The sequence below is a fragment of the Bombina bombina genome, chromosome 8 (assembly GCF_027579735.1).
Source record: "Bombina bombina isolate aBomBom1 chromosome 8, aBomBom1.pri, whole genome shotgun sequence".
Taxonomy (NCBI): Eukaryota; Metazoa; Chordata; class Amphibia; order Anura; family Bombinatoridae; genus Bombina; species Bombina bombina.
Window position 1 is genome coordinate 351,946,520 of NC_069506.1, and position 24,273 is coordinate 351,970,792.

The following is a 24,273-nucleotide window of genomic DNA, read 5'->3' on the forward strand; positions in this document are numbered from 1 at the left end:
AAAAGGCAGTTTGGAACCTTCTAATAAATGTCTCCAGTGTTCTAGGGCACGTTTTATAGCTAGAAGTTCTTTATCTCCTATGCTATAGTTTTTCTCAGCGCTAGTCAACATCTTCGAATAAAAAGCAATAGGATGAATCTCAGTCTTGTTCTTATCCTGTTGTGATAATACTGCACCGATACCTGAGTCAGATGCATCGACTTTAAGGATAAATTCTAAATCAAAGTCTGGCATAGCTAAGATGGGTGCTGTGGTAAAATATTCTTTCAACTTGTTGAAAGCTTGACTTGCGGATTCTGTCCATTTAAATCTTTGTTTTTCACTAGTAAGTGCTGTTAATGGTTTAACGATTGAAGAATTTTTTTTAATAAACTTTCTATAAAAGTTCGCAAAACCAATGAATCGTTGTACAGATTTTGTTGAAGTGGGAGTAGGCCAATTCAAAATTGCTGATACCTTCTCTGGATCCATTTGTATTTTGTTGGGACTGATGATGTAACCCAAGAATTTTATTTCTGTAACATGAAAAGAACATTTTTCCAATTTAGCATATAATTTGTGTTCTTTTAAACGAGTTAATACCCAGCGTACATGTTTTTCATGTTCCTGTGGTGTTCTAGAATAAATTAGGATGTCATCAAGGTATATTATGACACAAACATCAATCAGGTCTCGGAATATCTCGTTTATAAAAAACTGAAAAGTTGCTGGGGCATTACTCAGACCGAAAGGCATTACATTATACTGAAAAAGGCCATATCTAGTCCGGAATGCCGTCTTCCATTCGTGACCCTCTTTGATTCTAATCAAATTATAAGCCCCCTTTAAATCTAGTTTGCTGTAAATAGTGGCACCAGTTAGACGCTCCAAAAGTTCTGGTATTAAAGGTAAAGGGTATCTGTTTTTTATTGTGATGTTATTCAATGCCCTATAATCAATAATAGGTCTTATGGTACCATCCTTGTTTCTTACTAGAAACATTCCTGCAGCTGCAGGGGATGTGGAGTGTGAAATAAATCCCTTACATAAATTTTCGTCTAGGTAATTTCTAATATATTGAAGTTCCTCTTGAGAGAGAGGATAGATCTTACCATGAGGGATTTTAGAACCAGGTATTATATCGATAGGGCAGTCAAAATCCCTATGGGGTGGAAGGTTTTCTGCCTCTTTTAAATTGAATACTTCTGCCAAATCCTGATAACACGAGGGTAAACCATTATCAAGTGACGCTATGGTTTGATGTGGGTAACAAGTCTTTGAACAAAAGGCAGAATCTAATGTTACCTTACTTGAAACCCAATTTATGTTTGGGTTGTGTTTCTTCAACCAAGGATACCCTAAGATGAGAGTATGCTGATGTATGGATATGAGATCAAAGGATAAATATTCAGTGTGTCCTTGGAATGATGTTACAAGCAGGGGAACAGTATGATGTGTGATAGGTCCTTGTTCTATGAATGAACCATCTATTAACTTAATGGAGACAGGGTTTTGTTTGCATATAACTGGTATTTTATTTTTATATACATAGGTGGAATCAATGTAATTGCCAGATGCTCCTGAATCAATTAATGCCTTGGTTTGGATATTTTTCTGGTCCCACTGTAAAGAAATGGACAAAGTCATATGGGTATCATTTGTAATGCTGTAAATAAAGTCACTGGTTATTGTCTTACCATTCTTTTGTTTTTTTAACATAGGACAAGTGGATACTGAATGTTCCTTGTGAGCACAGTATAAACAGAGGTTTTCCAACCTCCTTCTAATTTTTTCCTCTGGTGGCAGAGGTCCTCTAAAAACTCCAATCTCCATGGGGGTAGCACTGCCATGAGCTCTGTCATGGCTTGTGGTGACTTGGTAAGGTTTCCTGGATGGGGTATCATAAGAGGCCCTCTCTGCTCTCCTTTCTCTCAAACGTCGATCCAAAGAGGTGCTTAATTTGATAAGCCCCTCAAGAGTATCAGGGATCTCCAGACGTGAAAGTTCATCTTTGAGTGATTCAGACAACCCCAGACGATATTGATTCTTTAAACTGATTTCATTCCACTGAGAGTCCTCTGCCCACATCTGAAACTCAGTGGTATAATCCTCCACATTTCTCTTACCCTGTTTTAAAGACCTTAATCTCGTTTCAGCATTTATTTGAGTATTTGAGTCTTGATATAGACTAGTCAAAGCAGAAAAAAAATCCTGTAATGAATCTAGGATAGGGTTATTGTTTTCAAAAAACCTATTAGCCCAAGTCCTAGGTTCACCTTGTAAAAAAGATATTGTGGTACATACTTTAATGCGCTCAGTGTGATAAGTCTTAGGTCTAAGGGAGAATAATAAATTACAGGCATTCTTAAATTCCCTGAACTCAGAACGTTTCCCTGAGAAAGGTTGTGGATAATTAATATGAGGTTCAGGTGGATCATGAGGTTTTTGTGAAACATAATCTTTAACTATAGTTTTAAGTGCAGCATTTTCAGTTTGCACTTCAGTTACTGCTCTTGCCAAATAATCAAGTTTGAGATAGACATTATTAATCTCCTTCTTTATTTCATTAGGATCCATAATAGTAAATATTCCAATCAAAAAAGATTTTGATTGTCTTTTGGGCCTGATTATTATGTGGTATTGTGAGCTTTGTAAATCAGGAAACAAGTATTTATGGCAATAGTTATGAAGGTTAGCCCTAAAATTAGAGCTTGTTGCTCTTTTTTGTATTAATCAGAAAACAACTTCTATGTAGCCTGATTAAACAATATGAGACATTTAATATATGATGAATTTTAGTATTAACTACAAACTTAAGTGTTAATAAAGATAAGGATATAATAATGAGATACATATCATATCTTCAATATATATCGAAAGGAAGCCACGGAAGGAGTAGATATACTGACATGGTCTGAATCAGTAATGATAGTAACAAAAATAGAACTCCTTTACTTCACGCAATCACACACATCCTAAAATATTTACAGGTTCAGACACTCCGCAGACACACATTGTTTGTTTGTAATGGATATTGCAGATAATAGGATTTGCCCAATAATTCAGAATGGTGACAACAATATGCAGGTAAGAAGCTTAAAGGCTTTAGTTTGGTTCGTGTACGTTACCACCTTAAGGACCGTGAGTGTTCCGTTACCGCATTGGAAGATCCGTGTCTGGGACAGGCAGCGTGTGTGAATGCGGCTTACTTCCGGGTAGCGGTAAAAAAGTAGATCCGGCCGTTCAGTGATCCAGACTCGGTAATAACAAAGTTGCACAAAAACATATGAGATTCAAAAAGGTAACAAAAGTAAATATTGGAACGATACTTAGCACAGAATACAAGTGATAGGAGACCTGAAATAGGAATAGCTACATCAGAGTAGGTATGACTTCAATAATCAGGCAGTAAATGAATGCAACAGGTAGTCCTTAAATAGGAAGGAGATCACATAGGAGGAGTTAGAGTTAAAGGTATACCACAGATTCCATCAGCCAATCAGATTTTTCCTACCTTAATTCCGATTGGCTGATAGAATCCTATCAGCCAATCGGAATTGAAGGGACGCCATCTTGGATGACATCCCTTAAAGGAGCCTTCATTCGTCGGTAGTCCGTCGGGAAAGAAGGATGTTCCGCGTCGGCGGGATGAAGATTCAAGACCCGGCTTCGAAGATGACCTCGCCCGGATAGAAGACTTCTTCAGCGCCTCTTGGAAGATGACCTCGCCCGGATGGAAGATTTCTTCAGCGCCGCTTGGAGGATCACTTCATCGGATGGAAGATTTCTTCAGCGCCCCTTGGATGATCACTTCTGCCGGTCTGGATGTCCTCTTCAGTTCCATCGGTGGCTCGGCTGAGTGAAGACGACTAAAGGTAGGATGATCTTCAGGGGATTAGTGTTAGGTTATTTTAAGGGGGGTTTGGGTTAGATTAGGGGTATGTGGGTGGTGGGTTTTAATGTTGGGGGGGTTGTATTTTTCTTTTACAGGCAAAAGAGCTGAACTCTTTGGGGCATGCCCCCACAAAAGGCCCTTTTAAGGGCTGGTAAGATAAAAGAGCTTTGAACTTTTTTAATGTAGAATAGGGTAGGGCATTTTTTTATTTTGGGGGGGTTGTTATTTTATTAGGGGGCTTAGATTAGGTGTAAGTAGCTTAAAATTGTTGTAATATTTTTTTAAATGTTTGTAACTTATTTTTTTTATTTTTTGTACTTTAGTTAGTTTATGTAATTGTATTTAATTGTAGTTATTTGTAGGTATTTAATTTAATTTATTTAATGATAGTGTAGTTTTAGGTTTAATTGTAACTTAGGTTAGGATTTATTTTACAGGTAATTTTGTATTTCTTTTATCTAGGTAGTTATTAAATAGTTAATAACTATTTAATAACTATTCTAACTAGCTAAAATAAATACAAAGTTACCTGTAAAATAAATATAAATCCTAAAATAGCTACAATGTAATTATTAATTATATTGTAGCTATCTTAGGGTTTATTTTACAGGTAAGTATTTAGTTTTAAATAGGAATAATTTAGTTAATGATAGTGTAGTGTTAGGTGTAATTGTAACTTAGGTTAGTTTTTATTTTACTGGTAAATTTCTCTTTATTTTAGCTAGGTAGCTATTAAATAGTTAATAACTATTTAATAGCTATTGTACCTAGTTAAAATAAATTGAAAGGTACCTGTAAAATAAAAATAAATCCTAAGAAAGCTACAATATAATTATTATTTATATTGTAGCTATATTAGGGTTTATTTTAAAGGTAAGTATTTAGTTTTAAATAGGATTAATTTAGTTCATAATAGAAATATGATTTAGATTTATTTAATTAATATTTAAGCTAGGGGGTGTTAGGGTTAGTGTTAGACTTAGGTTTAGGGGTTAATAAATTTATTACAGTGGCGGCGGTGTAGTGGGGGGCAGGATAGGGGTTAATAAATGTATTATAGGTGGCGACGGTGTAGGGGGGGCAGATTAGGGGTTAATACATTTAATATAGGTTGCGGCAGGGTCAGGGAGCGGCAGTTTAGGAGTTAAACTATTTATTTGTGGTGAGGTGCGGGATCGGCAGGATAGGGGTTAATAACTTTATTATAGGGGGGGCAGGATAAGGGGTTACTAGGTATCATGTAGGTGGCGGTGGGCTCCGGGAGCGGCAGTTTAGGGGTTAATAGGTATAGAGTAGCTTGCGGTGGGCTCCGGGAGCGGCGGTTTAGGGGTTAATACACTTATTATAGTTGCGGTGGGCTCCGGGAGCGGCGGTTTAGGGGTTAATAGGTATAGAGTAGCTTGCAGTGGGCTCCGGGAGCGGCGGTTTAGGGGTTAATACACTTATTATAGTTGCGGTGGGCTCCGGGAGCGGCGGTTTAGGGGTTAATATGTATAGAGTAGCTTGCGGTGGGCTCCGGGAGCGGCGGTTTAGGGGGTAATAACTTTATTTAGTTGCGGCGGTGTAGGGGGGGGACAGATTAGGGGTGTTTAGACTCGGGGTACATGTTAGGGTGTTAGGTGTAGACAGCTCCCATAGAAATCAATGGGATGTCTGGCAGCAGCGAACTTGTACTTTCGCTATGGTCAGACTCCCATTGATTCCTATGGGATTCGCCGCCTCCAGGGTGGCGGTTTGAAAACCAGCTACGCTGGGCCGTAAAAGTGCCGAGCGTACCTGCTAGTTTTTTGATAACTAGCAAAAGTAGTCAGATTGTGCCGCACTTGTGTGCGGAACATCTGGAGTGGCGTAAGAATCGATCTGTGTCGGACTGAGTCCGGCGGATCGAAGTTTACGTCACAAAATTCTACTTTTGCCAGTCTCTAGCTTTTGATAACTAAGGCGAATCAGCCTCGCCACAAATACGCTGCGGAATTCCAGTGTATTTGAGGTTGACGGCTTGATAACTACCCCCCAGTAGGTTAACTCAGCATTCCTTAGCAGATGTCAGTAGGCAGTTTGTTAGTTAGTAACCAGCAGTGTGGAGAGTATTGAGTGTAATTCTTGTATAATTCTTAAAAATTATTGCCTCACTTATAAAATGTTCACTTTGAAAATGTGAACATATGCTATTGTTAAAAAGTACACAGCTCTGTAAGCAGTGCACACCCCTGTGCAGTGCACATCCCCATGGAAATAATTATGGAAATAATTTAATTATAGTGTAGAGTTAGGTGTAATTGTAACTTAGGTTAGGTTTTATTTAACAGGTACTTTTGTATTTATTTTATCTAGGTAGTTATTAAATAGTTAATAACTATTTAATAACTATTGTACCTAGTTAAAATAAATATAAACTTGCCTGTAAAATAAATATAAACCCTAAGCTAGTTATATTGTAGCTAGCTTAGGGTTTATTTTATAGATAAGTATTTAGTTTTAAATAGTAATAATTTAGTTAATGATAGTCATTTTTATTTTGATTTCTTTTAGTTATATTTAAGTTAGGGGGTGTTAGGTTTAGGGTTAGACTTAGGTTTAGGGGTTAATAACTTTAATATAGTGGCGGCGACGTTGGGGGCGGCAGATTAGGGGTTAATAAATGTAGGTAGGTGTCGGCAATGTTAGGGCCGGTAGATTAGGGGTTAATAATATTTAACTAATGTTTGTGAGGTGGGAGTGCAGCAGTTTAGGGGTTAATAATTATAATGTAGGTGTCGGCGATGTCGGACGGCAGATTAGGGGTTAATAAGTGTAAGATTAGGGGTGTTTAGACTCAGGGTTCATGTTAGGGTGTTAGGTGTAGATATAAAATATATTTCGAAATGTAGATTCCCTAAAACCCCTAGGGAGGGGGGGGGAATGGCTTAGAACTCTTATGTCCTACTAGGGTTAGACCTGAGTACTCTAGTAGGTAGTGCCTTATGCTTGTATGTAATACGATAATCAGAGGAAGAGAGGACAGGAAAAGAGAAGGATAATTTGGCACACTTTATTGGAGAAAAATCCAATTCATTGTAAACTTGTGTGGTATATTAGTGTAGTGAATTAAAACGTAACTTTTATATGATTTAACTACTTAAAAAAAGAGTGGTGAATTCCACTAATAAAATTTGTATAATTAAAAATGTGTCATAGTAACAATTGACACACAAAACTCCTCTCTGATATGACACAGTGATCAATCTGTGTCATAAAACCTGGTTGTGTGACTTCCCACAATAAATGTATTTGTATGATAGACTCAACATAAATTATTATCCATAAGTTCAAAGGGCAATAACTTCCAGAATAGCATGAAATTCGTATGTGATTGGGTCAGTGGTTTATTTAATGCTAGACAAAATTGTCATGTCTAGTAAATAGTGGTGAAAATCGGTATAAGGTTTATTTAAAAAGGAGAATATCTATAATAATCTAACACTATGCAGTAAAGATATCATCACTGGTTAAGTGCATAATTATATTATGATGATATTAGGTCTGTATTAGGTTCTTTACAGAAGGTGTCTGTAATAGTCTGACACTTTGCAGTAAGGATATCGTAGTTCATATACAAAGCATACTGATTAGGTGCATGATTTAAATTTAAGAAAAATGTCACATTTATTGTATCTGATCTGCAAAGACCTGCTATATCAGTATGATTGCTATGAACGTTATGCAAAAAACCTATTGTGTAGATATGCCCAAGCGGTAATAGCGAGGCACTGTTTGTAGTGCTATGTTTTAGTTGTAATGATATATAGTAACTATAAGCGTTTTATCAAAAAGCTAGTTGTCGATATGCCCAGACGATAATAGTAAGATACTGTTTATAGTGCTATGTTACTGTTTGGATTGGTGCTCTAAACCACTTAAGTCGATATTTAGAAGATCATATTTAAGCTAGACCGATTTAGCCCTTTACAGCTGTAGCCAAGTGGTAACAACGGGACTGTTGCTCCTCTCTGATAGCCTGGTTGCTTTAGCTTAAATTTGTTGGCCTCTAAGGCATACTCTATTTTAGACTCTAGTTTAAATGTCTTTTACTTAGTATCAGCTCACTAGCCGAATGTGGTTAAGGGAATAACTATAGTTACAGATAGTATTCTTAATACAGTCCCGCCTCGCAAACACTAGTTAAATATTATTAACCCCTAATCTGCTGTCCCTAACATCGCCACCACCTACCTACATTTATTAACCACTAATCTGCCGCCCCCAACGTCGCCGCCACTATATTAAAGTTATTAACCCCTAAATCTAAATCTAACCCTAACACCCCCTAACTTGAAAATAATTAAAAGAAATCTAACTAAAAATTCCTATCATTAACTAAATAATTCCTATTTAAAACTAAATACTTACCTATAAAATAAACCCTTGGGCCTAGATTTAGAGTTTGGCGTTAGCCGTGAAAACCAGCGTTAGAGGCTCCTAACGCTGGTTTTAGGCTACCGCCGGTATTTGGAGTCACTCAAAAAAGGGTCTAACGCTCACTTTTCAGCCGCGACTTTTCCATACCGCAGATCCCCTTACGTAAATTGCGTATCCTATCTTTTCAATGGGATTTTTATAACTCCGGTATTTAGAGTCGTGTCTGAAGTGAGCGTTAGAAATCTAACGACAAAACTCCAGCCGCAGGAAAAAAGTCAGTAGTTAAGAGCTTTCTGGGCTAACGCCGGTTCATAAAGCTCTTAACTACTGTACTCTAAAGTACACTAACACCCATAAACTACCTATGTACCCCTAAACCGAGGTTCCCCCACATCGCCGCCACTTGATTAAATTTTTTTAACCCCTAATCTGCTGACCGCCATCTACGTTATCCTTATGTACCCCTAATCTGCTGCCCCTAACACCGCCAACCCCTATATTATATTTAATAACCCCTAATCTGCCCCCCACAACGTCGCCGCCAGCTACCTACACTTATTAACCCCTAATCTGCCGACCGCAAAGCGCCGCCCCCTACGTTATGCTTATGTACCCCTAATCTGCTGCCCCTAACACCGCCAACCCCTATATTATATTTATTAACCCCTAATCTGCCCCCCTCAACGTCGCCTCCACCTGCCTACACTTATTAACCCCTAATCTGCCGAGCGGACCGCACCGCTACTATAATAAAGTTATTAACCCCTAATCCGCCTCACTAACCCTATAATAAATAGTATTAACCCCTAATCTGCCCTCCCTAACATCGCCGACACCTAACTTCAATTATTAACCCCTAATCTGCTGACCGAATCTCGCCGCTACTGTAATAAATGTATTAACCCCTAAAGCTAAGTCTAACCCTAACACTAACACCCCCTAAGTTAAATATAATTTTAATCTAACGAAATTAATTAACTCTTATTAAATAAATTATTCCTATTTAAAGCTAAATACTTACCTGTAAAATAAACCCTAATATAGCTACAATATAAATTATAATTATATTATAGCTATTTTAGGATTTATATTTATTTTACAGGCAACTTTGCAATTATTTTAACCAGGTACAATAGCTATTAAATAGTTAAGAACTATTTAATAGCTACCTAGTTAAAATAATTACAAAATTACCTGTAAAATAAATCCTAACCTAAGTTACAATTAAACCTAACACTATACTATCATTAAATTAATTAAATAAAATACCTATAATTACCTACAATTAAACCTAACCCTACACTATCAATACATTAATTAAATACAATATCTACAAATAAATACAATGAAATAAACTAACTAAAGTACAAAAAATAAAAAAGAACTAAGTTACAAAAAATAAAAACATATTTACAAACATAAGAAAAATATTACAACAATTTTAAACTAATTACACCTACTCTAAGCCCCCTAATAAAATAACAAAGACCCCCAAAATAAAAAATGCCCTACCCTATTCTAAATTACTAAAGTTCAAAGCTCTTTTACCTTACCAGCCCTGAACAGGGCCCTTTGCGGGGCATGCCCCAAGAAGTTCAGCTCTTTTGCCTGTAAAAAAAAACATACAATACCCCCCCCCCAACATTACAACCCACCACCCACATACCCCTAATCTAACCCAAACCCCCCTTAAATAAACCTAACACTAAGCCCCTGAAGATCATCCTACCTTGTCTTCACCTCACCAGGTATCACCGATCCGTCCTGGCTCCAAAATCTTCATCCAACCCAAGCGGGGGCTGGCGATCCATCATCCGGAAGAGGTCCAGAAGAGGCTCCAAAGTCTTCATCCTATCCGGGAAGAAGAGGCGATCCGGACCGGCAACCATCTTGATCCAAGCGGCATCTTCTATCTTCATCCGATGACGACCGGCTCCATCCTGAAGACCTCCACCGCGGACCCATCTTCTTCTGGCGACGTCCAACTGAAGAATGATGGTTCCTTTAAGGGACGTCATCCAAGATGGCGTCCCTCGAATGTAGCTATATTAGGATTTATTTTACAGGTAAGTATTTATCTTTAAATAGGAATAATTTATTTAATAAGAGATAATTAATTTCGTTAGATGTAAATTATATTTAACTTAGGGGGGTGTTAGTGTTAGGGTTAGACTTAGCTTTAGGGGTTAATACATTTATTAGAATAGCGGTGAGCTCCAGTCGGCAGATTAGGGGTTAATAATTGAAGTTAGGTGTCGACGATGTTAGGGAGGGCAGATTAGGGGTTAATACTATTTATTATAGGGTTAGTGAGGCGGATTAGGGGTTAATAACTTTATTATAGTAGCGCTCAGGTCTGCTTGGCAGATTAGGGGTTAATAAGTGTAGGCAGGTGGAGGCGACGTTGTGGGGGGCAGATTAGGGGTTAATAAATATAATATAGGGGTCGGCGATGTTAGGGCAACAGATTAGGGGTACATAGGGATAATGTAAGTAGCGGCGGTTTACGGAGCTGCAGATTAGGGGTTAATAATAATATGCAGGGGTCAGCGATAGCGGGGGCGGCAGATTAGGGGTTAATAAGTGTAAGGTTAGGGGTGTTTAGACTCGGGGTACATGTTAGAGTGTTAGGTGCAGACGTAGGAAGTGTTTCCACATAGCAAACAATGGGGCTGCGTTAGGAGCTGCAGGTGTTAGGTTTTTTTTCAGCTCAAACAGCCCCATTGTTTTCTATGGGGGAATCGTGCACGAGCACGTTTGTGAGGCTGGCCGCTTGCGTAAGCAACTCTGGTATCGAGAGTTGAAGCTGCGTTAAATATGCTCTACGCTCCTTTTTTGGAGCCTAACGCAGCCTTTATGTGGACTCTCAATACCAGAGTTATTTTTATGGTGCGGCCAGAAAAAAGCCGGCGTTAGCTTTTCGGGTCGTTACCGACAAAACTCCAAATCTAGCCGTAAGATAGCTATAATATAACTAATAGTTACATTGTAGCTATCTTAGGTTTTATTTTTTATTTTACAGGCAAGTTTGTATTTATTTTAACTAGGTAGAATAGTTACTAAATAGTTATTAACTATTTAATAACTACCTAGCTAAAATAAATACAAATTTACCTGTAAAATAAAACCTTACCTAAGTTACAATAACACCTAACACTACACTATAATTAAATAAATTAACTAAATTAAATACAATTAAATAAATTAAATTAGCTAAAGTACAAAAAACAAACACTAAATTACAGAAAATAATAAACAAATTACAGATATTTAAACTAATTACACCTAATCTAATAGCCCTATTAAAATAAAAAAGCCCCGCCCCAATAAAAAAAAACCTAGCCTAAACTAAACTACCAATAGCCCTTAAAAGGGCCTTTTGCGGGGCATTGCCCCAAAGTAATCAGCTCTTTTACCTGTAAAAAAAATACAAACAACCCCCCCAACAGTAAAACCCACCACCCACACAACCAACCCCCCAAATAAAAACCTATCTAAAAAAAACTAAGCTCCCTATTGCCCTGAAAAGGGCATTTGGATGGGCATTGCCCTTAAAAGGGCAGTTAGCTCTTTTGCTGCCCAAAGTCCCTAACCTAAAAATACCCACCCAATAAACCCTTAAAAAAAACTAACACTAACCCCCTGAAGATCGACTTACCGGGAGACATCGTCATCCAAGCCGGGCAAAGTGGTCCTCCAGACGGGCAGAAGTCTTCATCAAATTTGGGCAGAAGTGGTCCTCCAGACAGGCAGAAGTCTTCATCCAGATGGCATCTTCTATCTTCATCCATCCGGAGCAGAGCGGGTCCATCTTCAAGACATCCGACGCAGAGCATCCTCTTCATCCGAAGACTAACACAGAATGTACCTTTAAGTGACGTCATCCAAGATGGCGTCCCTTAGATTCCGATTGGCTGATAGAATTCTATCAGCCAATTGGAATTAAGGTAGAAAAAATCCTATTGACTGATGCAATCAGCCAAAAGGACTGAGCTCGCATTCTATTGGCTGTTCCAATCAGCCAATAGAATGCGAGTCAATCCTATTGGCTGATAGCTGTTTGAGGGGGGTCAGGGGGGGATCAAGGGGTGGGATGCGTCAGGTGGGAGGCTGATCTCTACACTAAAGCTAAAAATTAACCCTACAAGCTGTTTGAGGGGGGTCAGGTAGGGATCAACGGGTGGGATGCGTCAGGTGGGAGGCTGATCTCTACACTAAAGCTAAAAATTAACCCTACAAGCTACCTAATTAACCCCTTAACTGCTGGGCATATTACAAGTGTGGTGCGCAGCAACATTTAACGGCCTTATTATTACCAAAAAGCAACGCCAAAGACATATATGTCTGCTATTTCTGAATAAAGTGGATCCTAGAGAAGCATTTACAACCATTTGTGCCATAATTGCACAAGCTGTTTGTAAATAATTTCAGTGAGAAACCTAAAATTGTGAAAAATTTAACAGTTTTTTTAATTTAATCGTATTTGGCGGTGAAATGGTGGCATGAAATATACCAAAATGGGCCTAGATCAATACTTTGGGATGTCTTCTAAAAAAAAATATATACATGTCAAGGGATATTCAGGGATTCCTGAAAGATATCAGTGTTCCAGTGTAGCTAGCGCTAATTTTGAAAAAAAAAGTGGTTTGGAAATAGCAAAGTGCTACTTGTATTTATGGCCCTATAACTTGCAAAAAAAGCAAAGAAGATGTAAACATTGGGTATTTCTAAACTCGGGACAAAATTTAGAAACTATTTAGAATGGGTGTTATTTGGTGGTTGTAGATGTGTAACAGATTTTGGGGGTCAAATTTAGAAAAAGTGTTTTTTTTTTCAATTTTCTCATATTTTATATTTTTTTTTTATAGTAAATTATAAGATATGAAGAAAATAATGGAATCTTTAGAAAGTCCATTTAATGGCGAGAAAAACGGTATATAATATGTGTGGGTACAGTAAATGAGTAAGAGGAAAATTACAGCTAAACACAAACACTGCAGAAATGTAAAAATAGCCATTGTCATTAAGGGTAAGAAAATTGAAAAATGGTCCGGCCATTAAGGGGTTAATTTAGGTAATTGTATTTAATTTATTTAATTATAGTGTAGTGTTATATATTAAATAACTATTTAATAACTATTCTACCTAATTAAAATAAATACAAACTTGCCTGTAAAATAAAAATAAAACCCTAACACCTAGATTTAGAGTTTTGCGGCCAAAGGGGTGCGTTAGCTACGCGTCTTTTTTTTTTAAGCGCTGCTTTTAAACAACGCTGGTATTTAGAGTTCTCTGAAGGGCTGCGTTAGGCTCCAAAAAGGGAGCGTGAAGGCATATTTACCGCCACTTCAACTCTCAATACCAGCGTTGCTTACGGTAGCGGCTAGCTTGAAAAACGTGCTCGTGCACGATTCCCCCATAGGAAACAATGGGGCAGTTTGGGCTGAAAAAAAACCTAACACCTGCAAAAAAGCAGCGTTAAGCTTCTAACGCAGCCCCATTGTTTCCTATGGGGAAACAGTTTCTAAGTCTGCACCTAACACCCTAACATGAACCCCGAGTCTGAACACCCCTAATCTTACACTTATTAACCCCTAATCTGACGCCCCTGCTATCGCTGACACCTGCATTACACAATTAACCCCTAATCTGCCGCTCCGGACACCGCCGCAACCTACATTATACCTATGTACCCCTAATCTGCTGCCCCTAACATCGCCGACACCTATATTATATTTATTAACCCCTAATCTGCCCCCCCAATGTCGCCGCTACCTTACCTACACTTATTAACCACTAATCTGCTGACTGGACCTCGCAGCTACTCTAATAAATGTATTAACCCCTAAAGCTAAGTCTAACCCTAACCCTAACAACCCGCCTAAATTAAACATAATTTTAATCTAACGAAATAAATTAACTCTTATTAAAGTATTCCTATTTAAAGCTAAATACTTACCTGTAAAATAAACCCTAATATAGCTACAATATAACGAATAATTATATTGTAGCTATTTTAGGATTTATGTTTATTTTACAGGCAACTTTGTATTTATTTTAACTAGGTTCAATAGCTATTAAATAGTTATTAACTATTTATAGCTACCTAGTTAAAATAATTACAAAATTACCTGTAAAATAAATCCTAACCTAAGTTACAATTACACCTAACACTACACTATCAATAAATTAATTAAATAAATTAACTACAATTACATACAAATAAATACCCTAAACTAAATTACAAAAACAAACAAACACTAAATTACAAAAATAAAAAAAGATTACAAGAATTTTAAGCTAATTACACCTACTCTAAGCCCCCTAATAAAATAACAAAGCCCCCCAAAATAAAAAAAATTCCCTACCCTAATCTAAATTACAAAAGTTAACAGCCCTATTACCAGCCCTTAAAAGGGCTTTTTGTGGGGCATGCCCCAAAGTAATCAGCTCTTTTGCCTGTAAAAAAACACACAATACCACCCCCCAACATTAAAACCCACCACCCACATACCCCTACTCTAACCCAAACCCCCCTTAAATAAACCTAACACTACCCCCCTGAAGATCTCCCTACCTTGAGCAGACATCTTCATCCAAGCGACATCTTCTATCTTCATCCATCCGACGAGGAGCGGCTCAATCTTCAAGACCTCCAGCGTGGAACATCCTCCTTCCCCGATGACTACCCGATGAATGAAGGTTCCTTTAAGTGATGTCATCCAAGATGGCGTCCCTCGAATTCCGATTGGCTGATAGGATTCTATCAGCCAATCGGAATTAAGGTAGGAAAAATCTGATTGGCTGATCCAATCAGCCAATCAGATTGAGCTCGCATTCTGTTGGCTGATCGGAACAGCCAATAGAATGCAAGCTCAATATGATTGGCTGATTGGATCAGCTAATCGGATTGAACTTGAATCTGATTGGCTGATTCAATCAGCCAATCAGATTTTTCCTACTTTAATTCCGATTGGCTGATAGAATCCTATCAGCCAATCTGAATTAGAGGGACGCCATCTTGGATGACCTCACTTAAAGGAACCTTCATTCTTCGGGTAGTCGCCGGGGAAGGAGGATGTTCCGCGCCGGAGGTCTTGAAGATGGAGCCGCTCCTCGTCGGATGGATGAAGATAGAAGATGCCGCTTGAATGAAGATGTCTGTCGGTCCGGATGTCCTCTTCTGCCCGGATAGGATGAAGACTTCTGCCACTCCGGATGTCCTCTTTTGGTCCATCGGTCCTGAGATCTTCAGGGGGGTAGTGTTAGGTATATTTAAGGTATATTTAAGGGGGGTTTGGGTTAGAGTAGGGGTATGTGGGTGGTGGGTTGTAATGTTGGGGGGTGGTATTGTGTTTTTTTTTTACAGGCTAAAGAGCTGATTACTTTGGGGCATGCCCCGCAAAAAGACCTTTTAAGGGCTGGTAATAGAGCTGTTAACTTTTGTAATTTAGATTAGAGTAGGGAATTATTTTTATTTTGGGGGGCTTTGTTATTTTATTAGGAGGCTTAGAGTAGGTGTAATTAGCTTAAAATTCTTGTAATCTTTTTTTATTTTTTGTAATTTAGTGGGGGATTTTTGTAATTTAGTTTAGTTTATTTAATTGTAGGTAATTGTAGGTAATTTATTTAATTTATTTAATGATAGTGTAGTGTTAGGTTTAATTGTAACTTAGGTTAGGATTTATTTTACAGGTAATTTTGTAATGATTTTAACTAGGTAGCTATTAAATAGTAAATAACTATTTAATATCTATTGTAACTAGTTAAAATAAATACAAAGTTGCCTGTAAAATAAATATAAATCCTAAAATAGCTACAATATAATTATTATTTATATTGTAGCTATTTAAGGGTTTATTTTGCAGGTAAGTATTTAGTTTTAAATAGGAATACTTTAGTTAATAAGATTTATTTTATTTTGTTAGATTAAAATTATATTTAATTTAGGGGGGTGTTAGGGTTAGACTTAGCTTTAGGGGTTACTACATTTATTATAGTAGCGGCGAGGTCCGGTTGGCAGATTAGGGTTTAATACTTGAAGTTAGATGGCGGCGATGTTAGGGAGGGCAGATTAGTAGTTAATACTATTTATTATAGGGTTTGCGAGGCGGGAGTGCGGCGGTTTAGGGGTTAATAACTTTATTAGAGTAGCGGTGAGGTCCGGCCGGCAGATTAGGGGTTAATAAGTGTAGGTAAGGTAGCAGCGACATTGGGGGGGCAGATTATGGGTTAATAAATATAATATAGGTGTCGGCGATGTTAGGGGCAGCAGATTAGGGGTTCATAAGGATAATGTAGGTGGCGGCGGTGTGCGGTCGGCAGATTAGGGGTTACATTTTTTTTATTATAGTGGCGGCGATGTGGGGGGACCTCGGTTTAGGGGTACATAGGTAATTTATGGGTGTTAGTGTACTTTATAGCACAGTAGTTAAGAGCTTTATAAACCGGCGTTAGCCCATAAAGCTCTTAACTACTGACTTTTTTCTGCGGCTGGAGTCTTGTCGGTAGAGGGTCTACTGCTCACTTCAGCCAAGACTCTAAATACCGGCGTTAGGAAGATCCCATTGAAAAGATAGGATACGCAATTGGCATAAGGGGATCTGCGGTATGGAAAAGTCACGGCTTGAAAGTGAGCGTTAGACCCTTTCCTGGCTGACTCTAAATACCAGTGGGCGGCCAAAAGCAGCGTTAGGACCCCTTAACGCTGCTTTTGACGGCTACCGCAGAACTCTAAATCTAGGCGTAAGATAGCTACAATGTAACTATTAGTTATATTGTAGCTAGCTTAGGTTTTTTTTTATAGGTAAGTATTTAGTTTTAAATAGAAATAATTTAGTTAATTATAGTAATTTTATTTAGATTTATTGTAATTATATTTAAGTTAGGGGGTGTTAGGGTTAGACTTAGGTTTAGGGGATAATACATTTAGTATAGTGGCGGTGACATTGGGGGCGGAAGATTAGGGGTTAATAAATGTAGGTAGGTGGCGGCAATGTTAGGGCCGGCAGATTAGGGGGTCATAACTATACTGTAGGGGGCAGCGATGTCCGGAGCGGCATATTAGGGGTTAATAATATAATGCAGGTGTCGGCGATGTCGGGGGCAGCAGATTAGGGGTTAATAAGTGTAAGATTAGGGGTGTTTAGACTCGGGGTTCATGTTAGGTGTAGACATAACTTTTATTTCCCCATAGGAATCAATGGGGCTGCGTTACTGAGTTTTACGCTGCTTTTTGGCAGTTGTTAGACTTCTTCTCAGCCGGCTCTCCCCATTGATTCCTATGGGGAAATCGTGCACGAGCACGTTACACCAGCTCACCGCTGACTTAAGCGGTAATGAGCAAAATTTTGCTCAACGCTCACTTGTCTTTTAACGACGGGTTTCAGAAAACTCGTAATACCAGCGCTGTAGGTAAGTGAGCGGTGAGACAGAACTGCTCGTTAGCACCGCATAGCCTCTAATGCAAAACTTGTAATCTGGCCGATAGTGTTTTTTATTTTTCGTAATTTTAGATTTATTTATTTTTTCGTAGTGTTAGTTTTTTTTAAAAATTTATATTTTCGATATTTTAATTGGTAGTATTTTTTATTTTTTTTTAATAATTATCTTAAGTTAATTTATAGTTTAAACTTAGGTTTTTTTATTTCACAGGTAAGTTTTTAAATTTAGTTATATTGTAATTTTAATTTAAAGTTAGGGGCTGTTAGGTTTAGGGGTTAATTGTTTAATTTAGTGTTTTGCGTTGTGGGGTGCCGGTGCTTTAGGGGTTAATAGGTTTATTTAGTTGCGGAGATGTGGGAGGCCGGAGGTTTAGTGGTCAATAAATTTATTGTAGTGGCGGTGATGTCGGGGAGCGGCGGAATAGGGGTTAATACATTTATTATAGTGGCGGCGATGTCGGGGAGCACCATAATAAGGGTTAATCATTTTTAATAGTGTTGGCATTGTCGAGAGCGGCAGATTAGGGTTTAATAAATTTTAAATAGTGTTTGCAATGCGGGAGGGTGGCGGTTTAGGGGTTTATAGGTAGTTTATGGGTGTTAGTGTACTTTGTAACACTTTAGTTATGAGTTTTGTGAAACATTTTTGTGGCGTAAAACTCATAACTACTGCTCTCAGATGGCGGAATGGATCGTGACGGTATAGGCTGTAATGCAAGTTTTTTAGCCTCACCGCACAACTTGTAATACCAGCTTTATGAAAATCCCACGCAAAAACATAATTTTTTTAGTGCGAAATGGATGTTGCGTTACAGGCTAGAATGCTTGCAATATAGCTATACTGACACGACTGGCAATAGCTGCGTTACTGCCATTGCACTGAAATTATAATTTTTCAGCATTAATAGCAGTAACGCAAAACTCTTGTGAGCTGCTGGTGCAATTCTGAATACGTAGAGCGTATTGCTCTCCGCATTCAGCCAGGTCTTGTGGACCTGATCCTCACTGTCAGATCAGGTTCGCAAGACCTTTGATACATAGGCCCCTAGGTCTCTAGCTACGTTCCAATCCCGTATCCCCTGCACGAGTCATGGAGAAGGTCTTGCGTCTTGGCCTGGACTTCACCTTTATTAAAAGGCCTTTTACTCTAAACAAATAGTCTATTTGTCCCCAGCATAGTAGACTGAACATAGTTTTTATATAACGTTTACTTAAAATGATATACAGGGTACCTATAGGTAAATAGTTGTTTCCTGGTCTACACCATTTACGTGTGCTTTATATTGAAACTCACGCGACTGCTTTCATGTTGTCTATAGATCTTGCAGCTTTTGACTATATTTCCAAGTTCTTTTGCCTAAATCAGGTTGCTGTATTAGCTATCAATGCTCCTAGACACATAGGTCAATTATACTCCTGCCATTATACTGATGTCAAATAACCCTTGATGTATTGACTGACCCTTAGGTTAGGTTTGCTTATTACTTGGCAAACACCACAAACAAAATCCCATAAATCAGTGACCCAGCTCCCTAGATCGTTGCAATGTTGTGATCAATGGATTACAAGGAGGTTATTGAAATGGATTGCTTTGGATAGCTTTGAATCTGAATTAAAACACAAAAAGCTATGCAATGCAATCTGGGAAGTTTTATCATTTATTACCTAGAGGAGCTGCAATCCACAACTGGACGCTAACTGGTGGTATGTGTCTACACACATATGCCTTTTGTCATTGGCTCACCAGATATGTTCAGCTAGCTCCCAGTAATGCTTTGCTGCTCTAATGCTGACTTGTCATTATGTGTTAAACACACAGTTACATTACAGTTACAGTGTAGCAATACAGGGCTAGATTATGTGGCGCTGTAACTTTTGCTCGCATTTATAACATTTATGCAAGTTGGAGAACAGGTAGTGAGGCCTAAGGAACCATTACAACAAGGTATGGTGTCTAATAAGGGTTCCAGGTATGTGACCAGCCTTTCTAACAGTCAGCAAAACACAATAAGTCAGGATAAAAAGGATTCTGAACAGGGTTTTTTTTACGTGGCCGCAGAAAAAACAGGTATAGGGCACGAAAAGAACAGATACCCATTGAGGGGGAACAAAAACAGTACAAAGTATCAGTAAACAATGTAATTAATCTTTCCTCTAGGGAACTCACTGATGAACACATTAAACTCTTAAGCCTTGGCCTAAACTTTGCTCCAACAAGTAGATTTAATCTTTTTGAAACAATGTTAGATCTGAATAAATTGATAAGGAGTTTAACTCTACAGAAGTATTTTACTAACTCATGATGAGGGATCTGTGACAAATGAAATACCACCATGTACTTTAAGTAATGATTTGAATGCTATTTCTTATAGAGATGCGCGTGATTTAAATACTTTAAATACACTGTCAGCTGAGAGTAATATAGATCACAAACAGCCTTCTGTGAATGAATTCAGTGGCTTCAAACAAGCATCAGAATTTTACCCCATACAACATAGGGGTACCATACTAGAAGCCTTTTACAGAAGGGTGTAAAATGATCTCTTAACTTTCCTACTGTAGGGAAGATAGATCACTTCCCTCAATGAGCTTAAACATATGAATGATATAGTCATACGCAAGGCCAATAAAGGGGGCTCGGTAGTCGTCTTTAGTAGGGAAGACTTTACAAATGAAGCTCTCAGGCAATTACAGGACACTATGAATTATGCTCCCCTATCAGGAGAACCCACTAGCTCATATGAGGGAGTATTGAAAACACTTTTGGATGATGGATTGGAAGATGGGACATTAGATTTGTCCGCAAGGGACTATGTTTTTATTGAACACCCTGTGGTTCCCATCTTCCACCATCTTCTAAAGGTGCACAAAACCCTTGTGAATGTACAAGGCCGCTCGATTGTGAGCGGGATTGGTTCTATATCAGAACATCTATCAGAATGGCTAGATGCCATACTGAATCCTATAGTAATTAGGCTTCACAGCTACTTAAGGGATACCAAACATGTCATTAACTTGTTGGGGGAGCAGAAATGGGTTGAAGGCCGCTACAGATAGTTGACGATTGATGTGGTGGCACTTTATTCTTTTATACCTCATGAAAAAGGACTTGAGGCAATATCCTTTTTCCTAAAAACCTTTACGGAGGATTTGAGGAATTTTATACTCAGAGTAACAAGGTATCTTCTGATGCACAATTACTTCAGGTTTGAAGGGCAGTTTTTTTTTCTCAAAAAAGCTTTATTCATATCAAACAAAAGTACACGTCATAAAATGTATGCACAGAGCACACGTCAGAAATGTTATAGTACAATATATCATTGAATTGATCCCCTATATTGATTACTAGAAAACATGGAGCAAATAATGCATAATGTTGATAGTCTACCATTTATACTTAAAGATGGGGACCAAGATTTAGGAACACATTTTCTAATTCAGTGTAGTTCTTTCTAATCCCCAGTTTTAGCATTTCAGACCTCTCTTGGGTCTTAAGCAAAGTCACTAATAAACAGTTTTGGGGATATGCGGGATATGATTTAACATGACAAACAGAAAAAACAACACAAAAGAACTTGTGTCTCAAGGAAAACGATATGGTGTTGGTAAAGGTTATTGGATTATAATAAAGTAGAGACACAAATAGCCAGAAAATATATGTCAATCTCGTATTTGGTAATACCCACAACTGTTATATTTAGGTGGAGAAGGTAAGACTTAGGTAAGTAGGCGTTATATAAAGCCTTAAATACATATGGGTAGGCCTCACAGTGGGTTTATTCAGACCATCCTTAGAGAAAGTAAGCCCATAGTAAAAAGAAAATTTGTATTCCATGAGTATAAAAAAAGGTGATTGTATCCTGTAATGTCAGAACCCTGCAGCACATGAGTGGGTTTACAACAGTAGATTATAAGCAAAACGTTCAGCTGACTAATAATATAGAAAGGGTACTGCGAGCAAGGGAAGGTTCAATGTTGGGGCTGTCAGGAGTATTTAATGACAAATAAGTGATGGCATCCCATCTATATAATGTATACATATCCTCCCACCCACCACTGCGGCCGCCAGCCACGAGTGAGGCAACAAGGTGTGTGTTTAATATGCACGCCATTAGTATGGTTGATAATGCAATATACAACCTGAGAGTTATGATCAAGGGAAATGGCTGTCTCCCTCTGCCTCCAAACTAACTTACATGTCAGGAGCTTCTAAAGGGTATTGATAAAATGAATATTATTATATGGATGACCTCCCCTGTGCTGCAATTTTAACATCTACGTGGTGAACTAGTTAAACATACATACTTTGTGCATATGTTCAAAACCATAAAGCATCAAATCAAATAGTCGTCACAAAACCAAACAATACAGTGAACATTTCAATTGAGTCATCAATACTGTCCCATAGAGAGTCTGTTGGTAAATGTGCAATGAAGGGGTACTGTCAGCCCCCAGAATGTATCAGCATGCCAGTCAGAGCATTAGCACCTTCAAAGAGGGTAGCTGGGCAAGGTTGGGCATCTCCCCTCGATAGCTTTGAATGTCTGGCAGTGATAGTGTCAGAGGATGTTACGGGGTAGTTCATAGTCCCTGGGGAGTTATACCAGATATTAAGATCCTCCATATGCCAAATACAGTTTAGCTTACCATCCGGAAACGTTATTGAAGTAGGTGAGTTTAAAGTCTCCAAATTTGCGTCCACCCCGGGGCCCCCCCTGAGCCCACGTGGCGACCACGGCAACTCTGAGTCCTGTCTTGCCCATAGATGCGATCTTGCTGAGCCGGTGGGATCTATAACCATAGGAACCATAGGAGTGTTAGGAGGTTTTCTCTGCTTGCTACTCTTGACATTTGTATATGTTAAGACAATTTCCCCATCTGGGGATGTCTCGATGTTACTCCGGGTGCCATTTTAGGATAAGTGGCGTTGTTTCTCAGGCTAGGCAAGACCAATTTTAGAAAGAGGTATATAGCTTGCATGTTATGCCAGTACGGAGTGTCCACTGCTCTACATTTATTGCCTGCGGTTGTTGGTGAGGATGTTATATTAGAGCAACCACCTGGTTGTGTAGGTGCTCTGTCCCTCAGCATGGTAGTTTGCCCATCTTCCCCATGCTTCATAATTAAATCATGCTTATTCATCGCGGGTTGTTGCAGCGTTGGATCCGTGACTTTAGTGACTCCTGCTCTTTCCATGAGAGATTGTATGTCTTGCTCCGAGGGAGCTTTATCTATCATTGCTTGCAGCAGGGTTTCTATTTTAGCTAGTTGGAGATCCAAAGCTGTAGAAGAGTCATTGACCCACATTGTAGCTGGCTGGTGTCGGCGTCTGCACTTACTGTGTGGTTGCGATGTTTAAGGGATTAAGCCTATTTATTATAACACAGGCTGTTAATAGTCTACGATATTGTTGTAGGTGTATGAGGTAACCAGTTCTGGCTAAACACCACTGGGATCCAGGGGGGGGGAACGTTGCCTGTGAGGTCGCCGCAGCTACAGGCCTTGATCGTCCTATTCCGCCTCTGGGATCATTAATACAGCAACTGCAGTTGTAACTTTGATTGTGGTCGTGATGCTGCTCGTAATAGTGTTAGAGGCTGTAAAGTTAAATCAATAACCGGCGGATTACTGATTTTTCTCCCGGAGCTACAGAAGAATGTGACTGCACAGAGTCACTGCCTGGACACGCCAGTTTTTTCTCCAGAGATGTGGGACAGTGATGGGTGCTAAGTTTGCACCATCATTCACCAATTTGTACATGGGATGGTGGGAGCTTTCCCACATCTTTGGAGATGGAAACATATACAAGGACAACATTGTATTTTATAGAATTCATAGATGACCTGTTGCTCATATGGCAAGTTACAGAGGAAGAGCTGGGGTCATGTATGAGTGGAATTAATGACAAGGATATGGGTCTAAGATTCACTTTTGAACACCATGAAAGTAAGATCTGTTTCCTGGACATGGCTCTGACGGGTAATGAAATTGGATATATTACAAGCGATACCCATCGTAAGCCAATCACATTCTGCATGCCAGGAGCTGCCATCCTCCACATGTGCCATTCTCGGTGGCCAAAGGCCAGTTTATAAGATTCAAAAGGAATTGCACTGAGGATTAGGCCTATGGCAGACAGAGTGAAGATTTGAGAAGAAGATTAAAAGAAAGGGGCTATTCAGAATCAGTACTAGATAGAGCTCAACAACAGGTGGCTAGATTAGATAAAAATACTCTTCTTACAGATAGAATGACTAATTTTGAACACACAAAAAGGAAAGCTGAGGGTACGCAGACTATAGTGCCCAATATAAGGATATCTGTAAGATTGTTAAGAAGCACTTTAGACTTCTAGCTGCTGATGATGGTCTGGTCAACAGTGTTGACAGGGGTCTTAAATGCTCCTACAGGAAAAGTTAAACTTTGGGAAACGTTTTATCCTCCTCTTGTCTACCAAAAATGGAGAACCGGGCTTATAGTTTCTGGCTCCAACACATGGGTATGTTTAGATGCAACAGGAGAAGATGTAGACACTGTGAATATGCCATGATCTTGGAG